At 31.1% G+C, this 21,882-nt stretch overlaps 1 pseudogene; it reads right to left on the bottom strand.

The window, feature by feature from the left end:
• Positions 1 to 9,494: 9,494 nt before the first annotated feature.
• LOC116133537 lies at positions 9,495 to 20,980 on the bottom strand (annotated as a pseudogene).
• Between the last annotated feature and the right edge of the window lie 902 nt (positions 20,981 to 21,882).

Below are 21,882 nucleotides of genomic sequence, written 5' to 3'. Positions count from 1 at the left end.
GGTATTCCAAATCCAAAAGTAAAAGCATACCTACTTGAGTGATAAGGACAATTTTTTCTCTTCTTTTCTTTTTTTCTGAGCTCTAAAATTACTTTATTTTGAAGCTCTAGCATTGTTCTCTATTGCCACATTGGATGTGTGGTTTAATGAGATATTTTTAGCTCTAAGATTCATGAATACCCATGCGGGTTGTTCGTCATATGGCACATATTGGAAGCTCTAGAATTGTTCTATTTTGACACATTGGATTGACAAGCCAATCAAATTGCTCCATCTTGACACGTTAGATTGATATTTATTGATCCATCTATAATTATTAATTAATTAAAAAAAGAATATGTATTAATAATAATAATAATAACACAGGTGTATTGCATTGACATTCCAAAGATGTGCATTAATAACAAGTATACAAGTGTATTGGATTGCTATTACTAATCGTGGTTTAATGACATTTGTTTAGGATTGTTATCTATAATTATATGGTGCATTGTACTGATACTGGAAAACTTTATTCGTATTAAAATCGTATTTAATTGTGTTGGTATTCAGAAGGTCTAAATAAGAGGTTATAAAAGGGGCTCACGTTCAGTTGTGTATCATCGCAATTTGTTAGTTGGCATCAACAATATGTCTGGTCTTTTATTAATTGTCTATATGTTATTTTAGTTTGTGAAAATAATATGCATGTTCTTCACGTGCATTTTGATCAATAGTTTTTTATTTATGTATGTTTTTGTTGTTGTTTATAGGTCAGAGATTCATGAATTGGCATGGAATAAAGGTAAGATGTCGGATTGATACTGTTAGATGAGTTGTTATTTTGATTTGTTCTTATGAACTGAAAGTATATCTTCTAAGTATTTTAATACGAAACTGTAATTACGTCTCCTAACTATTTTAACGGTTATTGTTAGATTTAATGATTATTTTTGTTCAGTCAATTTATTTGAATGATTGATTGTGTTATTCCTTCCGAACGGTGAGTGTGCTCCTTGATAATTTTAATATGAATTTTAATTAACTTTTGTTGTTTCCGTTTTTTAGGTACTAGTTTTTATACAAATGGATAATAGTTCTTTAACAATGTTAACACAAAGATCGATTACATTTTGTTATGTTTGTTTTCAAGAAAATGAGGATTTGTGTTTATTATTTTTTTGGTAGAGTCATTGATCTAGTGCGTCTCTTCTGCCGATCGATCGACATAAAATGTGAATTCATTGATTTTGTTGGTTTCATTTTCAAGTTACAGTGAAAAAAGTTGATGTGTTTATACAATGGCCAGCGTGTTCCGTACCAAGTTGTGTTTATTAAGTCTTCAGTAAGGTCATTGATTTGGTATGTCTGTGGTTGCAATCGATTAGCATGAATTATATGGTCACTGATGTTTGCTGATTTTATTTTCAGCTTATAATTTTGGCCGAACAGTGAGTATTTGTTGTCGGTATGTTCATGTGAGGGGCAATTAGTTTTTCCTTGTATTGTTGACGCTGAGTAACATTAAATGTTCATGATTTGTACTTTGTCTAAAGATTAAGCATTTTTTTTTGGCCATGCTATCTGATTGTTCCGGCCGATATGTAAGCATTTGTTTTGGGACGAAGCTACATGAAACATTTATGGATTGTTTTATGTTAACAAGACTTGTGTGAGTATTGTTTTTGCTAACTCTATTCTCAGGTGACACGATCGGTCCTCAACTATTATTGAATTGTGATGCTCGATGCATTGTTGTCATAGGGTGGCAAAATTCGATAGTAGTTGAGGTTCAATTTTGTGATTTATGAATGGAATGTTATTGTATCGAATTTGGTCATTGCGGATGTCAACTTTTTGTGCTATGGGAGTGTCATGGTTAGTATCTCGGTATGATGGTGATGGTGATTCAAAGATTTGGTTATTCCGGGTTCGGTGTTACTGGATTATGATAGTTGTTATTGTGCAAGTTATTTTGCCTGCATGAACATTTGCGGTTTGACGTTTGATGATGTAAAGATTTGTTGGTTGTAGTCAATATACGGTGGTTTTGATGCATTCAACTGTATGTGTCACAATCATCTATGTATTTATTAATACTCAATCAATATATCAAAGGTGTGCTTTCTGGATCATGATATCTTATGCAATGAATTATAAGAAACAAATTGCTAAGCAAATCATGCCGCCCAATTATGAATGACAATCTTTTACTTCTTTTCTTAGTATGTGTGCATTGCATTGGCATCTGGAAGGTCTAACCATCTTGACGTTCTTATAATGTTTTCTAAGTAGTAGGTTTAACAAAATCTTTACTATCCTTTCCTTTGGTCTTGCGCCAACGAAATATTCCTAAAGTGACCAATATAGGAACATATGGGATTGTATCAAGGTATCCAAATTCCGATCAAATTCATGGTTTGGCAGTGTTCCTAGAAAAGTTATAGCAACTTATAAACGCAACCAATCATATCTTGATAATTGTTTGACAACGAAATGTAGACCTCAATGATACCTCATGGATAAATTGTGGATCGGTATTTCCTCTATTACCATTCTATAGCTAAATTGATGGTTTGATAGTGAAGTTATCAACTGTAGTAGACTTTGAAGAATCATAATTATGGACAATGGTTAGGCAACAGATTCCACACTAGTTGTTAGACAATTTTTTAAAGATGCCAAACTACAATATCAATAAAAAATTAAGTGGCTTAACGTCTCTTTAAGTTGGCATCAGGCAAGCTGCCTAATACTTGGTCTGACTATAAAAAATAAGCTAGGACTGACTAATATAGGAACAGATGGAATTGTTTTATCTTTCTGATATATCAAGCTATCCAAATTTCGGCCATCCTTAGATCATGGACAAGTATTCAAATTTATGGTTTAGCAGTGTTCCTATAAAAGTTATAACAAATTATAAACGCAATTAATTACATCTTGGTTATGGCTTGGCAATGGCATGTAGACCTCGATGATACATTTTTCTGTCCAAATTCCAAGCATTCTTAAATCATGATATCATAATCGATATTTGCCCTATTACCATTCTATAGACAAATTGATGGTTTGACAGTGAAGTTATTGATCACAGTGGGCTTTGAACAATCAGAATTATGGACAATGGTTAGGCAACAGATTCCATACAATATATATACAGTAAAACCTCTCTATAGTCATAATGGCAGGACTAACTAATTTTATTACTATAAGGAGGTTATAACTTAATGGAGGTGTAGTTACAAAAATTATAGTTTTGATTTCTTATTTTATAATTCATGTTTTAGTAGTACAATATTAGGATTTTAATTCAACGCTTCAATTGCCTACTTTTGAAATGGATAAAAGTTCATTTCTTAGAACCAGGAAAAATAAGTGTCATTGATGGAACTGTAAATGCAGTTGATGCATGGTCAATTGATGTGAAGCCATAGACAATTGTCAATGGTTTTAAGTGTTGCAAAATTAGGACCACTAATGTCAATGAATTATAAGTTACAAATGAATTGGATGAGGAGAATAAAAGAGTCACTATAGAATTGAGTGATCAGATTTGACAACTTCACTACACTACACTAATCGAATGAATATTAATGTCTTCTTCGATTATCCAAATGAGCAACAAATCATGTATGTTTTAACCAAAGGAGAAATCATTGTTGCAATTAGACAAGAAGAGAAAAGAAATAATTCTAAAGATAATAGTACGGAAATACAAAAAGTCATGTGCCATGAAGTTCTAAACATGCTTGAGAAACTAAAAATATTTTAGCTTCAACAAGAAGGTATCTATACTAACGAGCTATTACATACTCGTAAGGTAAAAGATGTGATAACAACTCTAAAGTATAAATTATTGTCCCAAACAATTTTAAATAAATATTTTATTTCATTTTAAACCTTTAATTTTACATAACGTATATTTTTTTGTAATATACAGATAATTATTACTATATAGAGGCAATTTTCCTTAAGGCAGGAATTAGAAAAATTATAACTTATTACAATATAGAGTTTATTCTTATTTATAGCTATCCCAAATTGGGACAAGAATTTTTTATGATTATATAGAGTTTATTCCTATATAGAGTATCACTATAGAGAGGTTTTACTGTATAAAGCTGAATATCCATACAGGTTGTTCGCCATGTGACACATTTTAGAAGCTCTAGAATTGCCCTATTTTGACATATTGGATTGACAAGCCAATCAAATTACTCTATCTTGACATGTTGGATTGGTATTTATTGTTTCATCTATAATTATTAATTAATTAAAAAATGTGATCTGTATTAATAATTAATAATAATAATAATACAAGTGTATTGCATTGGTATTCCAAAGATGTGCATTAATAAGGTGAATACCCATGCAGAGTGTTCGCCATGTGGCACATTTTGGAAGCTCTATAATTGCTCCATTTTGACACATTGGATTGACAAACCAATCAAATTGCTCTATATTGACACGTTGGATTGTTATTTATTACTCCATCTATAATTATTAATTAGTTAAACATTTTTTAATAATTAATAATAATAATGTAGGTGCATTGTATTGGCATTCCAAAGATGAGCATTAATAACAAGTATACAGGTGTATTGAATTGTTATTACTAATTATTGTGGTCTAATAACATTTGTCTAGGATTGCTATCTATAATTATATAGGTGCGTTATATTGAAATTGGAAAACTTTCTTCGTATTGAATTCGTATTTAGTTGCATTGTTATTCAAAAGGTCCAAATAAGAGAGAAAAAAGGGTGCATGTTCAGTTGTGTATCATCGTTATTTGTTAGTACAATTTTTTAAAGATGTCGAACTACAATATCAATACAGAATGAAGTGGCTTAATTTCTCTTTGAGTTTATATTAGCAAATTTGCCGAACTATAATATTAAAAAAAAAACTTGAAGTGGTCAATGTCTCTCTCAGTTGAAAATTTTAGTATCAGTCTATAAATGATAAATGTTATGATTTCCATTGTAATAAACCATTTGCTGTGTTGTAATTGTACTGTTATGTGATACTTTCAATGTGAAATTACTATTAATGGTTAGGATATCAGAATTTTGGTTTAATTATGGGTTAATGCACTTCCTTTTTGATTGATGTGTTCATAATTATGATGATATTTGGTATTCTGATATTTAATGTAGTGTTTTTGTTAAAGTGTTGATGAAATAAATGGTATTGTTTATGTCACATAATAATATAAGTTTGTATCAAATGCAACTTAAATAAGAATTACGGCTGTCCACGTAAAAAAATTATAAAAGTAAAAAAATCTCAGTATTTATCTGAATGTGACCAATATAGGGACAAATAGAATCGTGTCAAGGTATTCAAATTCCGATCAAATTCATGGTTTACCAGTATTCCTATAAAAGTTATAAAAAATTATAAACGCAACCAATCATATCGTGATAATGGTTCGGCAATGGAATGTAAACCTCAATGATACCTTATGGATAAATTGTGGATCATATATTGACTACAATCAACAAATCACCGTATATTGACTACAACGAATTCGATCTAATACATCAACTGTTTGATGATGTAAAGATTTGGATATCTTGAACAATCATAGTTATGGACAATGGTTCGGCAATGGATTCCATACTATTTATTAGGCAATTTTTTAAAGTTGCCAAACAATAATATCAATAAAAAATTAAGTGGCTTAACGTCTCTCTAAGTTGGTATCAGGCAAGTTGCCTAATACTTGGTCTGACTATAAAAAATAACCTAGGAGTGACTAACATAGGAACGAATGTAATTGTTTATCTTTCTAATATATCGAGCTATCCAAATTTCGGCCATCCTTAAATCATGGATAAGTATTCAAATTCATGGTTGAGCAGTGTTCCTAGAAAAGTTTAACAAATTATAAATACAATTAATTACGTCCTAGCTATGGTTTGGCAATGGAATGTAGACCTCGATGATACCTTGATCTGTTGAAATTCCAAGCATTCTTAAATCATGATATCACAACTGATATTTGCCCTATCACCATTTTATAGCCAAATTGATGATTAACGTAAGTTTTACTAAAACCATCGTATTTCATTAATCTATTGATTTCATTACTTTCTTAGTCATACAGAAAATGATATTATACAAAATGGTTAAACATACAACTAATAACAATAAGATAGTGGTTTATTCCGCAACAATCTTATAACAATAATGGTTAACCATACAAATAACTCTGTCGAACCATGTGTATCTTTAGTTGTTAATAGTTTTCTAATACATAAAAAACAAAATGCATTTTAGGATCCATATTTAACTGAGTCATATTTGACACACTTATTTATTCTTAATTGTTTAATCATAAGGTAATGGTATTGTGATTCCCAACTATGGATTTTTTTTTAAGTATTACGAATCTTGTGCTTCGAAACCATTATTACCATACAATTTACAGGTGCAAATCTCTGAACAAGCTAGCAAACATAAAACAAATATTACAAAGAATAGACATTTCGAAACAACAACATAAACTGCCAACAATAACAACAGCGGGACTTTCAATTCTGAAGACACTTGCAAAAGCAGAAAATAAACAAACTTTGCTACTGCTGGGAACACATTTGTCCTTCATCGAACATGATACATATATGGGATTAAAACTACTGATTGCAATTTTCAAAAAATATAAAATGTAAGCAATATATCACACTGTCATTGCTCTGCTTATTATACATGACAACAGAGGTATACAAATTCTAATGAAATTAGTAAAACTACCTAATCATTTCTACAAACTGAAATATTGCAGGGAAGAATTCAAGTCCCTGACTCCAACTGCAACAATTCTCATTAAAAGACCAATATTTGGGACTTGCAACAAGGAGAATCAAAATCGTATAGACTGGGACAGATCAACGTCACCAGAAAATATCACATGTCATAGATGTAATGTGGATTACCAAATAGTCTATATGAAATTTAATTTTTAGTAAGTTTCTTATGTAATTTCTTGCACATGTACAAATTTAAATGTTTTTTAGTTTAATCTGAAAGTAGAAGCTAAAACTCACTCAGTTATCTATAATTGATCTAAATATTTAATAACTTATAAAGAAAAACTGATCACAAAATTACAATGATCAGTAAAACGTAAACAATATTTAATAAAAATATTAAACACTAATGATTATGACAATTTCAAATAATTAAACATGTTCGACAAACAGCGATCTAAATACTGTTCCTATAACATCTAAAAATAAGTTTTCATTCCATTATTCATTAAATTAAATTTTACACCGAACCACAACATATTTTGGAAACCCGCCTGCCGAACCATTGTTAACTATTTATTATGCTCTCCTTTAATGCGCCCCAAACAGTTTTGCTACTATTTCATATCTCATTGCGCAATAAGTTGTCAACATTTTTTCAATCAACGTGTCTATCTGTTACTAAATGTCTGTTTATTTTCCCGGAGCAACTTTTTTATTGTGTGATACAGTACCTCGGAAATTGTTCAAACATTCTCGCATAAAAGATGAGTTCAAATTTATTCCCTCTATTTGTTTCCTATTTCTATTTACATAAAACAAGTCAAGATATATTCTAATGTGAAGTAACAAAATTTTAATTACAAGACTAAAATTCTGGATAAAACATAAACAATATTTAATATTTTAATAGATATTTAATAACAATATTAAATAAAATTGTTTATAAAAATGTTAAAAAATTGAACATATTCAACAAACATCAATCTAAATATATTATAATCTTAATTAAAAAAAAAAAACTAGAAATAATCATTTCTATTACAGATTTAAAACAACTTTTGTAGCATTATTGATCAAACAAATCGAAGTCGAACTATATGCATGTTTCATAACCATATTGTCGAACCACTATTAAAAAATTAATAAATATACTATGACATCATCATATCATCTTTGACTTTGATGCTTGACAAAATATTTATTGTTCACCCTTTAAAAATGTATCAATAAAATTTTATTATTAGTAAATCACAGTGTTTATTTATCATAATAACTCAACATCTTGTCGAATCATCATTAACTACCTAACTAATATGTTGCACACTTAACAAAATATTTATTACAGTTTTTTTTTAATATTATATAGATAGTCTACTAACGTTTTGTATAACCTTATCCAAATAATTATTGACACTTTTTCGATCGATACGTTTATTTATTACCAAATGTCTGTTCATATTCCACCTTTTCGTATCCTATTTTTTTATAAATATTGCTTTGACATCAATTATCCATCAAACAAACTTCATCACCAATAATCCCAACAAATTTAACACACCACCAACAATCCCAAAAAATTTCGACTAATGACGTACAACAACACGATGACGGGGCTGGAGTCATCCTTGGAGTCCATTAGCACGAATCAATTACACCTCACAGATCAAATCCCTTTAACATTCAAATTACCAGAAATAAAATTTCTGCTCATGATTGGACTGACGTTCATAAGCTCTAGAGAAGCTTTTTTTTTTTTTTTTTTCAGGAACTACTAACAAAAAAGAATAAATAAAATTACACAGTAACAGCACAAGTTCTTTGGACAACTTGCTCATAAGAGAGACAATCTGAGAGTGATAGTCACGCGCCTGATTGACGGCCTCTACTTCAAGTTCACCTAGCTATGAACATAGCATTTCTTCAGCTTCCTCTGCCAAACGCAGCCGTTCCAGAACTTTCTGAAGCTCAACTCTCGTTTGTTCTTCTCTTCAACTCTCTTTCGAGCTCTTCGTTTCTCTTCTTTAGATCTTCTTCTTCTCTTTCTTTAATATATATAACAAATTATTATCTTGTATTAACAAAATTTCTAATCTACATGTTCGTAAATTGCCTTATATATTTTATTTAGATCTTCTTCTTCTCTTTCTTTAGAGAAATCAGCAGAGGCATAAGTTTACTTTTACAATGTCCAAACTCTTGTTTGCTACTTTCAAGAGCTTTTTCTTCATTTTAATTTTTTTATCTGAAAAGGTTTCGGTAAAAAGTACGTGCCGTTTTTTTTCTCTCGTTTGTGTGTCTCGCAATCAAATGGTAGAAGAGCCAAAGTTGCACCACATGATAGTGGAACAACTCAGCCACTTGAACTAAGAGAGCCTCACACAAAAGTATATGAGAATTGTGCATTCCATATATGTTACCACATACTTGATATATGAACAAAAACCAGGTCTATTCATCCAGGTTATACGCAAAACTTCTATCACTTAAAAAAACTAAGTCTCAAATTGTCACATAAAACTGTTAGCAACTAAATACTACCAAACACCTAAAATGAATAATCCATTCACTTTATAAAGTGACAATTATCGCCAATAGACTTGTAAGTAAATCAAATTCCATTTGCCAAGTTGGAACTGGACATAGAATTTGATATATGATGTCATCTTCTTCCAAAAATTAGGGTTGGCATTGCCAATTCAATTCAACTCCAATTCCATGATACCAAACACGGCCATAACCATAACATTTGAATAACTAAGAGCTAAGACCTAATATTAGTACCTCATAGAAGTGATCGGTTGCCTTCAATTCTGCACCAACAAATTAAAATACATACAAACAAGTATCAGAAACCAATAACAATTCTCTGCTAAAGTATTTATTTAAACACATTTCAAAAAGAACCTAAAATTGCACCTCTAAACGCTTGAGTGCTCTTTGCTCTGAAAACTGATTAGCACATTTCAGCAAATACTAACAAAACTACATTAGTGTTTTGGTTATTTGAACGCGTTTTAATCAGTAGCAAAAAGCACACAAACGCCACCTTTAACCAAATAAACATTCATCATTTCTTTAATGTAATTGTTATACTTTAAATGCTCAATTAGCACCTTTTAACGTAAGCGGCCCAAGCACAGAAAGTAACAGAGGAGAACCATGATACATTGAACCTGCAAGTTAGAAAACCAATGTTTACAAACAACATCTCATAAATCGAAAAGAACGAAACAAGAAATAGCAAACCTGCATATGGAGACATTGATGATTGCTTAGCCAGTATCCCTCCGCCACTGGAAAAAAATAAAACAAAAAAGTCAAAAATTCAGATCATGAATTGATTTTAGTTCAGCGCGTAGAGAGAGTGATAGGAAGAGACAGTACGACGACGTATGCTGTGAGAGGAGTGGAGACTTGGGACGAGAAGATAAGTTGAGATTTTTGGGAAGTAAATTAAAATTAGCCTGAAAATCACTGAAGCTATGACCAAAACTAAAACACGACATTTTGTAGATTTTTGCGCTTCTCTTCTACCTTCGTCTCCATGTTGAAATGTACTAAATCAGTTGTTGTGGGTGTTATGGTGAGGGTTTTTAGTGTGTGGTTTCTGGAGAATTGAGGTTCCAGGAGCTGTGGAAAACAGCTTAAGATGAGAATAAAATTAACGCAAAACCGGGTGGTGTTGCGTTAATAGCTATGGTGTAGGTTTTTGGTGTTGTATCTCTTGCTTGCCATTGTTGTGCGTTGTGTTGTGTCCTCCTTTCCCTCTCATGAACGATTTCCTTTACACAAGGAGTTGATCAAGATAAAATTCATGAAGAATAATCAGTTCAAATATTAAGTAAAAATTAAATTAAAAGTGTCAAAACTCAAAACCATCAAAATTAAATTAAATAAAAAAAAATTTTTATTATCTACGCTTCTAGATTTTTCAGTAATTTATTTATATTTTTTTCATTTGTAACACATGAATGTTTCATTTTAACACAAAGATTTGTGGTTGTCATATGGTTAAATTTTATTGTGATGATGTAAAAGAGAAATTAATTGTTGTATTGGTATTCCAAATCCAAAGTAAAAGCACCTACTTGATGATAGGACAATTTTTTCTCTTTTTTTTTTTCTGAGCTCTAAAATTACTTTATTTGAAGCTTAGATTGTCTCTATTGCCACATTGGATTGTGGTTTATGAATATTTTTGCTCTAAGATTCAGAATACCCATCGGTTGTTGTCCAATGGCACATTTGGAAGCTCTAGAATTGTCTATTTTGACACATTGGATTGACAAGCCAATCAAATTGCTCATCTTGACACTTGTTGTATTTATTGATCCATCTATATTATTAATTAATTAAAAAAAAGAATTGTATTAATTAATAATAATAACACATGTGTTGCATTGACATTCCAAGATGTGCATAACAAGTATACAAGTGTATTGATTGCTATTACTAATCGTGGTTTAATGACATTTGTTTAGTTGTTATCTATATATTGGTGCTTGTACTGATACTGGAAAACTTTATTCTATTAAATCGTATTTAATTGTGTTGGATTCAAAGGTCTAAATAAGGGTTTATAAAAGGGGCTCACGTTCAGTTGTGTATCATCGCAATTTGTTAGTTGGCATCACAATATGTCTGGTTTTTTAATTGTCTATATGTTATTTTAGTTTGTGAATATAGATGTTTTCTTCACGTGCATTTTGATCATAGTTTTTTTATTTAGTATGTTTTTGTTGTTGTTTATAGTAGAGATTCATGAATTGGCATGGAATAAAGGTAGGATGTCGGATTGATACTGTTAGATGAGTTGTTATTTTGATTTGTTCTTTGAACGAAAGTATATTCTAAGTATTTAATACGAAACTGTAATTACTCTCCAACTATTTAACGGTTATTGTTAGATTTAATATTATTTTTGTTCAGTCAATTTATTTGAATGATTGATTGTGTTTATCCTTCGAACGTGAGTGTGCTCCTTGATAATTTTAATATGAAATTTAATTAACTTTTGTGTTTTCCGTTTTTAGGTACAGTTTTTATACAAATGGATAATGTTCTTTACAATGTTAACACAAGATCGATTACATTTTGTTATGTTTGTTTTCAAGAAAATGGGATTTGTGTTTATTATTTTTTTGGTAGTCATTGATTGTGCGTCTCTTCTGCCGACGATCGACATAAAATGTGAATGTTGATTTTGTTGGTTTCTTTTCAAGTTACAGGAAAAAAGTTGATGTTTTATACAATGGCCAGCGTGTTCGTACCAAGTTGTGTTTATTAAGTCTTCAGTAAGGTCATTGATTTGGTATGTCTGTGGTGCAATCGATTAGCAGAATTATATGGTCACTGATGTTTGCTATTTTATTTTCAGCTTATAATTTTGGCCGAACAGTGAGTATTTGTTGTCGGTATGTTCATGTGAGGGGCAATTAGTTTTTCCTGTATTGTTGACGCTGAGTAACATTAAATGTTCATGATTTGTACTTTGTCTAAGATTAAGCATTTTTTTTGGCCATGCTATCTGATTGTTCCGGCCGATATGTAAGCATTTGTTTTGGACGAGCTACATGAAACATTTATGGATTGTTTTATGTTAACAAGACTTGTGTGAGTATTGTTTTGCTAACTCTATTCTCAGGTGACACGATCGTCCTCAACTTTATTGAATTGTGATGCTCGATGCATTGTTGTCATAGGGTGGCAAAATTCGATGTAGTTGAGGTTCATTTTGTGATTTATGAATGGAATGTTATTGTATCGAATTTGGTCATTGCGGATGTCAACTTTTTTGTGCTATGGGATGTCATGGTTAGTATCTCGGTATGATGGTGAGGGTGATTCAAAGATTTGGTTATTCGGGTTCGGTGTTCTGGATTATGATAGTTGTTATTGTGCAAGTTTTTTGCCTGCATGAACATTTGCGGTTTGACTTTTGATGATGTAAAGATTTGTTGGTTGTAGTCAATATACGGTGGTTTTGATGCATTCAACTGTATGTGTCCACAATCATCTATGTATTTATTAATACTCATCATATCAAAGGGTGCTTTGGATCATGATTCTTATGCAATGAATTATAAGAACAAATTGCTAAGCAAATCATGCCGCCCAATTATGAATGACAATCTTTTACTTCTTTTCTTAGTATGTTGCATTGCATTGGCATCTGGAAGGTCTAACCACTTGACGTTCTTATAATGTTTTCTAATAGTAGGTTAACAAAATCTTACTATCCTTTCCTTTGGTCTTGCGCCAACGAAATATTCCTAAAGTGACCAAATATGAACATATGGGATTGTATCAAGGTATCCAAATTCCGATCAAATTCATGGTTTGGCAGTGTTCCTAGAAAAGTTATAGCAACTTAAAACGCAACCATCTATCTTGTATTGTTTGACAACGAAAGTAGACCTCAATGATACCTCATGGATAATTTGTGATCGGTATTTCCCTATTACCATTCTATAGCTAAATTGATGGTTTGATATGAAGTTATCAACTGTAGTAGACTTTGAAGAATCATAATTATGGACAATGGTTAGGCAACAGATTCCACACTATTTGTTAGACAATTTTTTAAAGATGCCAAACACAATATCAATAAATTAAGTGGCTTAACGTCCTTAAGTTGGCATCAGGCAAGCTCCTAATACTTGGTCTGACTATAAAATAAGTAGGACTACTAATATAGAACAGATGAATTGTTTTATCTTTCTGATATATCAAGCTATCCAATTTCGCCCATCCTTAGATCATGGACAGTATTCAAATTTATGGTTTAGCATGTTCCTATAAAGTTATAACAAATTATAAACGCAATTAATTACATCTTGGTTATGGCTTGGCAATGGCATTTAGACCTCGATGATACATTTTTCTGTCCAAATTCCAAGCATTCTTAAATCATGATATCATAACGATATTTGCCCTATTACCATTCTATAGCAAATGATGGTTTTGACAGTGAGTTATTGATCACAGTGGGCTTTGAACAATCAGAATTATGGACAATGGTTAGGCAACAGATTCCATACAATATATATACAGTAAAACCTCTCTATAGTCATAATGGCAGGATCCTAATTTTATTACTATAAGGAGGTTATAACTTAATGGAGTGTAGTTACAAAATTATAGTTTTGATTTCTATTTTATAATTCTGTTTTAGTATACAAATTAGGATTTTAATTCAACGCTTCAATTGCCTACTTTTGAAATGGATAAAAGTTCATTTCTTAGAACCAGGAAAAATAAGTGTCATTGATGAACTGTAAGCAGTTGATGCAGGTCATTGATGTGAAGCCATAGACAATTGTCAATGGTTTTAAGTGTTCAAAATTAGGACACTATGTCAATGAATTATAGTTCAAATGATTGGATGAGGAAATAAAAAGTCACTATAGAATTGAGTATCAGATTTGACAACTTCACTACACTACACTAATCGAATGAATTAATTCTCTCGATTATCCAAATGAGCAACAAATCATGTATGTTTTAACCAAAGGAGAAATCATTGTTGCAATTAGACAAGAAGAGAAAGAAATAATTCTAAAGATAATAGTACGGAAATACAAAAGTCATGTGCCTGAAGTTCTAAACATGCTTGAGAAACTAAAATATTTAGCTTCAACAAGAAGGATCTATACTAACGAGCTATAACAACTCGTGTAAAAGATGTGATAACAACTCTAAAGTATAAATTATTGCCCAAACAATTTAAATAAATATTATTTCATTTTAAACCTTTAATTTTACATAACGTATATTTTTTTGTAATATACAATAATTATTACTATATAGAGGCAATTTCCTTAAGGCAATTAGAAAAATTATAACTTATTACAATATAGAGTTTTATTCTTATTTATAGCTATCCCAAATTGGGACAAATTTTTTTATGATTATATAGAGTTTATTCCTATATAGAGTATCACTATAGAGAGGTTTTACTGTATAAAGCTGAATATCCATACAGGTTGTTCGCCATGTGACACATTTTAGAAGCTCTAGAATTGCCCTATTTTGACATATTGGATTGACAAGCCAATCAAATTACTCTATCTTGACATGTTGGATTGGTATTATTGTTTCATCTATAATTATTATTAATTAAAAAATGTGATCTGTATTAATAATTAATAATAATAATATACAAGTGATTGCATTGGTATTCCAAAGATGTATAATAAGGTGAATACCCATGCAGAGTGTTCGCCATGGGGCACATTTTGGAAGCTCTATAATTGCTCCATTTTGACACATTGGATTGACAAACAATCAAATTGCTCTATATTGACACGTTGGATTTTTATTTATTACTCCATCATAATTATTAATTAGTTAACATTTTAATAATTAATATATAATGTATGGCATTGTATTGGCATTCCAGAGAGCATTAATAACAAGTTACAGTGTATTGATTTGTTATTACTATTATTGTGGTCTAATAACATTTGTCTAGGATTGCTATCTATAATTATATAGGTGCGTTATATTGAAATTGGAAAACTTTCTTCGTATTGAATTCGTATTTAGTTGCATTGTTATTCAAAGGTCCAAATAGAGAGAAAAAAGGGTGCATGTTCAGTTGTGTTCATCGTTATTTGTTAGTACAATTTTTTAAAGATGTCGAACTACAATATCAATACAGAATAAGTGGCTTAATTTCTCTTTGAGTTTTATTAGCAAATTGTCCGACCTATAATATTAAAAAAAAACTTGAAGTGGTCAATGTCTCTCCAGTTGAAAATTTTAGTATCAGTCTATAAATGATAAATGTTATGATTTCCATTGTAATAAACCATTTGCTGTTTGTATTGTACTGTATGTGATACTTTCAATGTGAAATTACTATTAATGGTTGGATATCAGAATTTTGGTTTAATTATGGGTTTAATGCACTTCCTTTTTGATTGATGTGTTCATAATTATGATGATATTTGGTATTCTATATTTAATGTAGTGTTTTTGTTAAAGTGTTGATGAAATAAATGTATTGTTTATGTCACATAATAATTAAAGTTTGTATCAAATGCACTTAAATAAGAATTACGGCTGTCCAGTAAAAAATTATAAAAGTAAAAAAATCTCAGTATTTATCTGAATGTGACCAATATAGGACAATAGAACGTGTCAGTGTATTCAATTCCGATCAAATCATGGTTTACCAGTATTCCTATAAAAGTTATAAAAAATTAAACGCAACCAATCATATCGTGATAATGTTTTCGGCAATGGAATGTAAACCTAATGATACCTTATGGATAATTGTGGATCATATATTGACACAATCAACAAATCCACCGTATATTGACTACAACGAATTCGATCTAATCACATCAACTGTTTGATGATGTAAAGATTTGGATATCTTGAACAATCAAGTTATGGACAATGGTTCGGCAATGGATTCCATACTATTATTAGGCAATTTTTTAAAGTTGCCAACAATATATCAATAAAAATTAGTGCTTAACGTCTCTCTAAGTTGGTATCAGCAAGTTGCCTAATACTTGGTCTGACTATAAAAATAACCTAGGAGTGACTAACATAGGAACTCGAATGTAATTGTTTATCTTTATATATCGAGCTATCCAATTTCGGCCATCCTTAATCATGGATAGTATTCAAATTCATGTTTGAGCATGTTCCTAGAAAGTAAACAAATTATAAATACCATTATTACGTCCTAGCTATGGTTTGGCAATGGAATGTAGACCTCGATGATACCTTGATCTTTGAAATTCCAAGCATTCTTAAATCATATATCACAACTGATATTTGCCCTATCACCATTTTATAGCCAAATTGATGATTACGTAAGTTTTACTAAAACCATCGTATTTCATTATCTATTGATTTCATTACTTTCTTAGTCATACGAAATATATTATACAAAATGGTTAAACATACAACTAATAACAGATAGTAGGTTTATTCCGCACACTCTTATAACAATAATGGTTACCATACAAATAACTCTGTCGAACCATGTTGTCCTTTAGTTGTTAATAGTTTTCTAATACATAAAAAACAAAAGCATTTTAGGATCCATATTATGAGTCATATTTGACACACTTATTTATCTTAATTGTTTAATCATAAGGTAATGGTATTGTGATCCCAACTATGGATTTTTTTTTTAATATTACGAATCTTGTGCTTCGAAACCATCACCATTCTGTTGAACCGATATGCCACAAAGAATAAGCACATAGACAGACCAGACAGAAATCCACAACAAAAAATGAATGACTGGTTTCCCTGAGAAGGTCAGTTCCTCCTGTTGACAAGATGTACTACTTAAGGGATTATCTCCACCTTTGCTGCATCTACTTTGAAGGAACAATTTACTAGGAGGAGCATCTGGACCATATCCTAGTAAAATAATCAACTGGAAAAGAAATTAACAATAGTTACTATATGCAGAGTCGATAAAAAAAAGCACTAAGGAATTTCACATAAGTTCTTCGTTTGTTTCTTATTAGACTTTAACTAATTCATAAAGACAAAAAGACATACCGGAATAATTAAAATTGCAGGATAAAGAGATAGATGAGTAGCCTTAACCCACCCAAAAGCAGCCAAGGGAGGCAGTCCTACATTCCATCCAACAAATGATATTTAATAAATTAGTCCCTACATTCCATCCAACAAACGATATTAATAAATTGCAATTACATTTTTTTTTTGGGGGGGAGGGGGTTGTGGTAATAGGAAACGATAAAACTATATATTAAAAAGAGAGATTGAGGCAGGTACATTAGTGGATTAGAGATCCACAAAAATATCAAAAAACCAATGAGGGAGACAAATCTATACAAGATACTAAGATAGTGACTAATGTTCCTTTCCCTCTGTGAAAACAAGCAACCCCCACCCAAATCAAGATGAATAAAGAAAAAAAAAGTCCTTAAATTCTTTTGAAACTGAAGCCCAAATAGAAACAAAAAGTCTAACCCTATCCCCTAAGACCTCACAGTTTTAACCAAGTGTGCCTTAATCAATTAAAATTCCAAATAATCTTACTGTGAAGCATACTTATAGTGTCAATATTTATGAAATGGCAACCTGAAAATAATTTTTCATGACTGGTACAATACACACAAAGCAGCGGTTCTTTGTCAAACTAGGCATATATATTAACAAAAAACCTATGAGCCTCTACCCATAAATTGTTCCAAATATTTTAAAAAAGCCAGGAACTGAAACATCAAAAGTGTGCATGAAACATATACTCTTTAAAAATATTTTTAAGATATTCATATCTTTACAACCCCAAAATAAATAAATAAATACGCATATGGGAAAAGAAAGGTGGAAACATTAGAAAGGACTATCAATGCCTTGGTAAACCTCTAAAAATGTAGACCTTATTCTTTAAATTTCACAAGCATTCAACCAAAAAGTACCCAAGTACTGACAAAGAATTGAAAGGCACAGACAACAAGTACCCAAGTACTGACAAAGAATTGAAATTTCTTACTTTTACATGCTCCATAGAGAGATGATATGATGGCCAGGTTTTCAATTGGTGATGTGGACAAACCTACACAGGCTACTATTGTGAAAGGATTCCACAAGTACACAAGAGCGGCAATATCTCCAGAAGAAATAATCTCTGCAAGTAACGTTGATACTTGTGAGGAAAGGGGAAGGAAGGACAAGCAGGAAATATGTAAGAATTGGCACCTGAACACAAAGAATTAAGCATCTTGAAGCAAATTTTACCATTGTGATCTCTGTAAGTTTATCAAAAAAATTAACTTGGAATCTTACTGAATTCATTAAAAAATTCAAATTAAGTTTCTCAAGGTTCCATGCTGTCATTTATTTTTATCCAAACTTCTCAGCAATTTAATAAGACATTCGTAAAAGAGAAGAAAGACTAAGCAGCAATAAGCAGAGCTCCATTAAGAATTGCAGCACCAGAACCAAACTAATCCTCTAAAAGGACAATGATGATCTTACCACACACTAAAGCACAATATATTATAGATAACAATCACGAAACTAAAGCCATCTCTCATTCACAAGTTTTCAATCTTCTAATCTTTTTATCCAGGGTCCTTACATTTAAGAAATTAAATAAATGATCAATGAAAACTGAAATAATCCTATAATATCATCTGCACAACAGAACTTGAAAGAAGCATTTTGCTCTGAACAAATAAAATTACCTGAATTTTTTGACAGTTCATGAAGTTCTAGGGATTTCAATCTTTGAGTATATGCTGCCTGAAGATTCTTACCGGTAGCACGAAGAAGGATAGCACTCATGACATCTGCAAGCACAAAAAGCAAACTGTATCCAAATATGTGTTGATATCAACTAAATAACTAAATGGAGAAAAGATTTTAAAAGGAATGGAAGAAGGAAAAAAGAACCAAAAGACTAAATGAATTATATTAAGTATAAGAAGGAAAGAAGAATGGAATGGAAATCCCAGATTATCAGAATGAGCAATGTACGGCAGCTATCCTACCATTAACATCAACAAAAGATATTTGATTTCAACAGACTAACAGAAAGTGCTATATACCTCAGCTAGGGCGTAGAATCATCACTCACATAATAATAGTGTTCAGGATTAAACATTTTTATGATAATTTAATTATTATGAATATTATACATAAAAAGGTACAGAACAAAGAAACAGCAGAGGCATAAGCTTACTTTTACAATGTCCAAACTCTTGTTTGCTACTTTCAAGAGCTTTTTCTTCATTTTTAATTTTTATTATCTGAAAAGGTTTCTGTAAACAAGTACGCGCTGTTTTTTTTCTCTCGTTTGTGTGTCTCTGCAATCAAATGGTAGAAGAGCCAAAGTTGCACTACATAAGTAGTGGAACAACTCAGCCACTTGAACTAAGAGAGCCTCACACAAAAGTATATGAGAATTGTGCATTCCATATGTTACCACATACTTGATATATGAACAAAAACTAGGTCTATTCATCCAGGTTATACGCAAAACTTCTATCACTTAAAAAAAACTAAGTCTCAAATTGTCACATAAAACTGTTAGCACACTAAAATCCTACCAAACACCTAAAATGAATAATCCATTCACTTTATAAAAGTGACAATTATCGCCGATAGACATGTAAGTAAAGTCAAATTCCATTTGCCAAGTTGGAACTGGACATAGAATTTGAATAGTCATCTTCTTCCAAAAATTAGGGGTTGGCATTGCCAATTCAATTCAACTCCAATTCCATGATACCAAACACGGCCATAACCATAACATTTGAATAACTAAGACCTAATATTTAGTACCTGCATAGAAGATGATCGGTTGCCCTTCAATTCTGCACCAACAAATTAAAATACATATCAAACAAGTATCAGAAACCAATAACAAATCATCTGCCTAAAGTATTTAAATTTAAACACATTTCAAAAAGAACCTAAAAATTGCACCTCTAAACGCTTGAGTGCTCTTTGCTCTGAAAACTGATCTAGTACATTTCAGCAAATACTAACAAAACATAGCATTAGTGTTTTTGGTTATTTGAACGCGTCTTTAAATCAGTAGCAAAAAGCACACAAACGCCACCTTTAACCAAATAAACAGTTCATCATTTCTTTAATGTAATTGTTATAGCTTTAATGGAGCTCAATTAGCACCTTTTAACAGTAAGCGGCCCAAGCACAGAAAGTAACAGAGGAGAACCATGATACATTGAACCTGCAAGTTAGAAAACCAATGTTTACAAACAACATCTCATAAATCGAAAAGAACGAAACAAAGAAATAGCAAACCTGCATATGGAGACATTGATGATTGCTTTAGCCAGTATCCCTCCGCCACTGGAAAAAAATTAAAACAAAAAAAGGTCAAAAATTCAGATCATGAATTGATTTTAGTTCAGCGCGTAGAGAGAGGAATAGGAAGGGACAGTACGACGACGTATGCTGGTGAGAGGAGTGGAGACTTTGGGACGAGAAGATAAGTTGAGATTTTTTGGGAAGTAAATTAAAATTAGCCTGAAAATCACTGAAGCTATGACCCAAACTAAAAACAACGACATTTTGTAGATTTTGTTGCGCTTCTCTTCTACCTTCGTCTCCATTGTTGAAATGTACTAAATCAGTTGTTTGTGGGTGTTATGGTGAGGGTTTTTAGTGTGTGGTTTCTGGAGAATTGAGGTTCCAGGAGCTGTGGAAAACAGCTTGAAGATGAGAATAAAATTAACGCAAAACCGGGTGGTGTTGCGTTAATAGCTATGGTGCAGGTTTCTTGGCGTGTGTATCTCTTGCTTGCCATTGTTGTGTGTTGTGTTGTGTCCTCCTTTCCCTCTCATGAACGATTTCCTTTACACTAAGGAGTTGATCAAGATAAAATTCATGAAGAATAATCAGTTCAAATATTAAGTAAAAATTAAATTAAAAGTGTCAAAACTCAAAACCATCAAAATTAAATTAAATTAAAAAAATTATTTTTAAATTATCTACGCTTCTAGATTTTTCAGTAATATTATTTATTATTTTTCAGTTAACATTTTGTAACTTTCGAGTGGTTGTCAAAGGATTCGTGGTTGTCATGGAGTTAAATTTTATTAGTGATGATGTAAAGAATAGATTAATTGTTGAATTAGTATTCCAAATCCAAAGGTAAAAGTATACCTATTTAAGTGATAGGACAATTTTTTCTCTTTTTTTTTTTTTTTCTAGCTCTAAAATTACTTTATTTTGGAGCTTTAGAATTGCTCTCTCTTGTCACGTTGGATGTGTGGTTTAGTGAGATATTTTTGGCTCTAAGATTTATGAATACCCATGCAGGTTGTTTGCCATGTGATACATTTTGGAAGCTTTAGAATTGCTCCATTTTGACACATTGGATTGACAAGTCAATCAAATTGCTCTATCTTGACACGCTAGATTGATATTTATTGATCCATCTATAATTATTAATTAATTAAAAAAATGGGATATGTATTAATAATTAATAATAATAATAATAATAATAATACAGGTGTATTGCATTGACATTCCAAAGATGTGCATTAATAACAAGTATACAGGTGTATTGGATTGTTATTACTAATCGTGGTTTAATGACATTTGTCTAGGATTGCTATCTATAATTATATGGTGCATTGTACTGACATTGGAAAACTTTCTTGGT

The sequence above is a fragment of the Pistacia vera genome, unplaced genomic scaffold (assembly GCF_008641045.1).
Source record: "Pistacia vera cultivar Batoury unplaced genomic scaffold, PisVer_v2 Contig270, whole genome shotgun sequence".
Classification (NCBI taxonomy): Eukaryota; Viridiplantae; Streptophyta; class Magnoliopsida; order Sapindales; family Anacardiaceae; genus Pistacia; species Pistacia vera.
Note: the sequence above shows the minus strand (reverse complement) of the source record. Positions and strands in the feature narration are given on the sequence as shown.